Source organism: Lucilia cuprina, chromosome 4 (assembly GCF_022045245.1).
Source record: "Lucilia cuprina isolate Lc7/37 chromosome 4, ASM2204524v1, whole genome shotgun sequence".
NCBI classification, from domain to species: Eukaryota; Metazoa; Arthropoda; class Insecta; order Diptera; family Calliphoridae; genus Lucilia; species Lucilia cuprina.
In genome coordinates this window covers 61297065-61303979 of record NC_060952.1, presented here as the reverse complement: position 1 = coordinate 61303979, position 6915 = coordinate 61297065, and positions in this window count along the sequence as shown.

The following is a 6915-nucleotide window of genomic DNA, read 5'->3' as shown; positions in this document are numbered from 1 at the left end:
TGGCGGCTCTTTTCCTTTTCCACTGTTTAGCCTCTCTTTCCTCTCTTTTCGGGCCTTCTTTTGAGATACTCGTGCCTTCGAGATTGATTTCGCCGACGTGGTCGCCTTTGGAATATCTATCTTGGCGTTGTCACCCTTACTCGCAGGATTCTGACTTGAGGTTCCTTTGAGTGAAGCAATATAATACATTTAATTGTGGTCACTTATGTTTGGAATTTTTATATAATCAAATTAAAAATAAATGAATAAATAAATATAAACAAAGCTCTTTTGAAACAAAAAAATTTATTATTTTATTTTTTTTTTTTCATATACTACAAAAGTATTTTGATAATAAATAATATCTTTTTATTAAGTTTTCAACCATTTTCTTTTCCTTTTCAAACAAGGCAAATTCGTAGGAATCTGCAATCTGTCCAACATTGTCTTGCAAACAACTCATAAATCTGCATTTAGTATGTAGTTTATCATAATTTTTTCACGTTCATCTAATAATTTTAAAAAGTTTTGAATTAATTGTAAATGTTCTAAAAAAATAAAACCATTAAAATCATTTTAAAATTGTGTAATAGCAATCCGAGTCACCATTTTAAATCAACTTTACTTATAAGAATAAAAAATTTTGATATTGTTCCCTTCCTTTTATAGAGAAATTTAAATAAATAATAAATATTTTTTTTTACCATATTTAGTATATTTATTGTTATTTTTTATTTTTTATTATTAATATTATTATAAATTATCATATAGTATAAAGATTAATAAGAATAATTAAATAGTTTAGAAATTATTATTGCTTCCGCTTTTTGCTGCTACTGCTATCAATGGAATTATTTTCCCAGCCATAGTAGGGCTGTGCATTTGGGATGCACACTAGATCATCATCATCATCTAGAAAGCTATTGTAGTCCGTAATGGCCTCCAGCTCCAACACGTCATGCGTTTCGTCATCTCCCTTTTTTTTATTAGGCGATATTTATTTTCATTCGTCTGACTAATTTCTTCATCACTTAGAGCCATGTATCTTGAAGGGAGGTTTAGAAAACATTCCTCCAATTCAACCGTTACAAGCATGCAGCCAAATTTGCTCTTCTGTCTAAACATCTTAGAAACCTTTTGCGGTTTTAAATACTCCAAGTCCTTCAAAGATATGTATGGTTTGTACTTAAGCCTGTTGAAGGCTTCAACAATTTGTGCGCTAGTTAATTTTTTTGCAGCCATGACAATGAAATTTATTTTTGTAATGATTATTGTTTTGTAGTGTTCAGTATTTATATATAAAATTTTACTTTGTAAATTCTTAAATTTTGTGAATTGTTTCCTCATATCAGCGAATTCAACATTATTTTAAAAATAATGCTGGGTGATAGTTCCCAGATTTTTTACAGTTTTTCCAAAAAAAACGTATTTAATTTTTTTTGTTTAAAAGTTCTGGGTGGTGGTGTCATGGAAATATTTTCTAAAGTCATATCACAGCATTTTATTTTAAAATTGTGCCGGATGTTATTTTCTTTTTCTAAAACTAAATTCTTAAAAAACCTGAATAACCTGCATAAAAATCTAAAGAACAGGAGTCACCATGGATAAATTTGTGTTAGTGATAGTCTCCAGATTTATTCCACTTCGTTTTAGAAGGCAAACAAACTCTATTGTTTCACAATTTTTCTGGGTGTTGGCGTCATGAAAATATTTTCTAAAACCATATCACTACATTTTTCCAAAATAATTTAAAATTGTTTCGGACGTATTTTTGTTAAATAATAGAAATAACCCGCATGAAAATCAAAAGAAAGAGGAATCATCGTGGAAAAAATTTGTGCGCCAAAAATTTTTTTGGAAACAATGAAGAAACCCCGCATGAAACTCAAAAGAAAGAGGAATCAGCGTGGAAAAAATTTGTGCGTCAAAAAAAATTTGTTGGAAACAATGAAGAAACCCCGCATGAAACTCAAAAGAAAGAGGAGTCAGCGTGGAAAAAATTTGTGCGTCAAAAAAAAAATTGTTGGAAACAATGAAGAAACCCCTCATGAAACTCAAAAGAAAGAGGAATCAGTGTGGAAAAAATTTGTGCATCAAAAAAAAAATTGTTGGAAACAAAGAAGCAACCCCGCATGAAAATCAAAAGAATGTGTGGCTGATTCTTTACACTTTTCAAGACCATATTCATTTTCATCGCAAGATCAAATCCCTATTCATTTTCATCGCAAGATCAAATCCCTATTCATTTTCATCGGGATCAAACCCCTATTCTACAACTACTCCCCTACTTCCTAAATCTGATGGATTGTCCTAAGATCTGACGTGATGCCAGTTATGTTTGCCAACAATTTCTTGTATTTTGCAAACTCGATTTGCAACAAATGTTGCCCAAGTACTGGAATTTCGATTTCACAAAGCACAGCCTTCAAAAGATCTGCCGCTAATACAACGCCACAAAGTTCAAGACGAGGTAAAGTAATCGATTTAACCGGGGCTACTTTTGTCTTACAAGTGAGCAAATGTGAATAAATTTTCTCTCTGGGTGTTTCCACCCGAATATATATCACCCCCGCATATTCCTCTTCCCAGGCATCAGAAAAAACATGAAATTCAACTGAGGCTTCTGGTTCAAAATAAACCCATTTAGGAATTTTTATACTATTGACTTCATGATATGAAGTCACAAATTTCTCCCATTCGGACAGCGTTGAAACTTTAAGATTCTCATCCCAATGTATCTGATCCTGCCAAATTTTCTGCATAATCATTTTTGCCACTATTATAACAGGTCCTAACCAACCTACTGGGTCAAATAATTTAGCTATTATTGATAAAACTTTCCGCTTAGTATATTTTGAATGCCATGCTAAGGGATCCACTTTAAAATAGAACGCGTCTAAATGAGCATTTCATTGGAGTCCCAGCGTTTTCGAACTACTCGCTTCGACAAAAACTAAAACTTTTTCTTCTACCAAATGTTCTGGGGGAAAACCTGCTAAAATTGTCTATTAGTTGAAGTCCATTTTCGAAGATTAAACCCTGCTGATGATAATGCCGCTTTAAGTTGATAACGAGCAACCAAAGCGGTTTCAACATCATCTGTCCCCGTTAGTACGTCACCAACGTACATTCATTTACGTAAAATTTGCGAGGCAAGTGGATATTGACTCTCACAATCATCTGCCAACTGTTACAAACTACGGATGGCCAGATAAGGCGCACAATTGACGCCAAAGGTCACAGTCTGTAATTCTTACTGCTTTATTTCCTCCGTCGGAGAATCGCGAAACAAAATACGCTGAAAAGGAGTATGAGACTGGTCAAGCCTTATCTGTCGATACAGTTGAGTAATATCGCAATTAAACACGAATCTAAAAAATCGCCAACGCAAAATAAGTAGGACTAAATCAGCTTGAAGGGTAGGACCGACCAACAAACAATCATTCAAACTAAGTCCATTTGAGGTTTTATTTGACGCATTAAAAACTACTCTTAACTTAGTAGTTTTTCGATCCAATTTGATTACAGGATGGTGCGGCAAATAACAAGAGGAAATAGAAGACGAGGTCTCCATTATTGGCCTCATGTGATCCAAAACTAAATATTTTCTTACTACATCGTCATTCATTCTCTTTATCTCTGGTTTTCTCAACAATGAAGTTTCTGTCCTCAAAAATTGCGCCCAAACATTTTGTTTTTAAGAACCTAACGAAATCTTTTCCGGAAAATCAGATTTAGAAGGAAGTATGGCAATATATCCTCCATCAGGTCCTCTACGAGTTGTGGCCTTGTAATTTTCTTCACACATCTGATCAAGGGGGGACATAGTTTTTCTTTTCGGCGCTTCTTCCAGCTCCCAAAAACCAAGTAAGCTACTGTTTAAATTGTCCTCTTCCGAAAAGTCAACCCTGGTGTTAAATACCTGTACAGAAGAGGATGACACTGGCGGCGATAATCCATCCGAAGATTGTGTTCTGAGGCAATAGCGACCCTAAAATATGCGTACGAATTTCTCCTAACATAATTTGTGGATGTAAATCGGCACCTAAGAGCAGATCAACCGGTCTGCATTTGAAAAACTGAGAATCAGCTAGTCGAAGATTCGGTAAATAAAAGTAAAGTTTATCTGATAAGACAAAAGATGGTAAGATACCAGAAATATTCGGTATAACAAGAGCATTAGTTCGCAAAATAATCGAAGTGTCAAAGGGAGAGGCTATTTCGATCGAGCAAAGTTTGGTAGAAGTAGCAGTAACAGTCTGGTTAACACCAGAAACTTGGGCATTTGTCTAATGCGCCGTAATCTTTAACTGATTCTGCAGACGTTCCGAAATAAACGATGTTTCAGAAACAGGGTCAATAAGGGCTCGAGCCGGGTATATCATACCTTGGTGAAGTATATACATCATAGCAGTCCCTAAAAGAACAGTCCGATTATCAGACACGTGGAACACTTGTCGATTAGAAGGACCTGCTGTTGTTTTAAGTAGGTGCTGAAGATTCCACAGACCTAGAGTTAGTGGGTGGCGAAAACGAAACTGAACACCGTGCCTGTATTGGAACTAGCAGTCGCTTCATCCGATGATGAAGAATTTCCACGGAGCAAGGTATTATGTCTTTTCTTGCATATTGAACAGCTATGAGCACTGGTACAGTTCTTAACATCATGTGTTCGTGACAAACAATTAAGACAACAATGATGTTTCCTAATCGTAGAATATCTTTCCGAAACTGAAAGATTTTTGAAACGCTGGCAATCGCGCAGAAAACGGCTCTGATGCTTACATAGAACGCAAATATGAGAATTGCATGCCGGTTGGGCATGATGAGTTTTCACCTTTTATGTTGTAGACTTCTTTGTCTGAGGCATTTCCCGAATATCACAAAAACATTCTAAAGTTTGGATCCTTTCCGTAAGAAAAGCATTCATCTATTTCCAGTGTGATAAAGCGAATTTTTTCTTAATGCTCTGTTCCCATAAGGTCACAGTGCAATCAGGAATACGCTGCACGCATAAAAAGACAAGAATGGGATCCCAATAAATCTTTGAGGCCTGTAAAACACTCTTTTTCCAAGACTGGAAGACTAAAAAGCGCTTTTAATTGGTTATTAACCAACATACGCGGATTCTCATATGCTGCCTTTAATTCTTGCCAAGCCATTTGAAACCCTTTATCCGAAAGCGAACATTGTGATATAATTTTTTTTGCGTCGCCACTAGTCTTACGTAACAAGTGACATAAACTTTCAGTAAGACGTGAGCTATTTATGTTTAAGCCGTAAACAAATCCCGAAAGGCGGGCCATAAAAGGTAATCGCCTTCAAACATTTCTACGTCGCAGGGTGGTAAAATCAAATTATGTTGACCGTCACAAGGTTTCGGATTCTTTACTGTTGTATTAGTTGATTTATTAGCGGGAGAGAATTGAAGTTTTTTCCTATTTAGGCTACAAGCACATTCAACAAAAGCATCAAATGTTGCTTGAAATTTCGCGGCAAGTTCAGTGTCTTCAGAAGTTGTCAAGAAATCTAAACATAAATCATAAGTCGACTGAGCCGCATCCCACAATTTGTTCAAATTCTCTTTATGGTAATCAATTTTGAGTCCGTCAAGTGTGTCTTTACGAGCTCTATACTGTGCCTCAAAACTAATAACTGAATCCGAAGCTCTAATAAAGCGATCAAGTGGTGTAATAGACATGATTTGCCTTTCTTCTATTCAAATTGAAAGTTTAAAATACAAAATTTAATTTATTATTGAGTAAAAGTTTGAAACTTTTATAAAAGATCAAAATTTTTATTGATGATATCAAAAAAAATATTTAATAAATTAAATTTGAATTAAAATACAATTAAATTTGGTCAAAATTAAACGAAAATAAATTTTGTCAAATTCAATTGAACAATATAATAGTCAAACTGAGCGACCACTTAAGAATGAAGAAGAAACAAGTAAATACCTAAGTGTTTACTTAAAGCACTACAAAACACAATTCTATTACACCAATTTGTTTTTTATTCATTAAGCCACAATAAATTTTATTAATTTAATTTATTCACTGCACTTTTCAAAATCAAGTACGCTCCTTATTATTAGTTTTGCTATTCCAAAAATTAAATTTCTCTGATGATGTTTGACAAAATGTCCAAATAAATATGGCGATCTTGAGATGAAACAAATAAAACAAACGAATACCAATTAATTTGTGGTGTACTTGTAAGCGGCAAATTAAATCCGGCTCGATTGGACCAAAATGTTCGTGCGTGAAATAAAACTAAAAGTGGTTTTTTAAATTTTGTTTAAACAAAAATATTTCTTTATTAAATATTATCTTGTGTTTGTGGATGATTTATACGAAACGTATATGTTAGCGATTAGGAATCTAAATGATATTTTAAATGGCAGAAAGTTTAGGCCGATACCGTTAGCGGTTTTACTCGTTAGAATTTAGGAAAATATCCCCACCCAAGGGTGTGAAAAAAGGGTGTATAACAAGTATCAAATAATCAAAAAAACGTAAATACACGTACAAAATTAAACGAACTTAAACAACGGTTTCGAATATTTCATATTTTCGAAGTATTCGAAATTAACATTGACTTTGCTTTTACCCCTGAAATTAAAATGTCGAAATTAAAATATATGTACATTCAAAATATATAATTCAAAACAACTTTCAAAATTCATTTCTCCTTTTAAGTATGATTTTAACGCTTCAAAGCATTAGAAAGGTACTTTAATAAAAATTGAATAAAAATACCTCCCTGATCTAATGCGACGAAGAGAACCATACGAATGTCACGAATTTTTCATCCGAATTTTCTCTCAATGTGTGAGTTTAAAGGGTCCCATCCCAACCATACCTTTCTACAATACCAATTTTTTCCCTTTTGATTCATGTTTCGCAAAATGGTTATTAAAGCTTCCCAAGACAG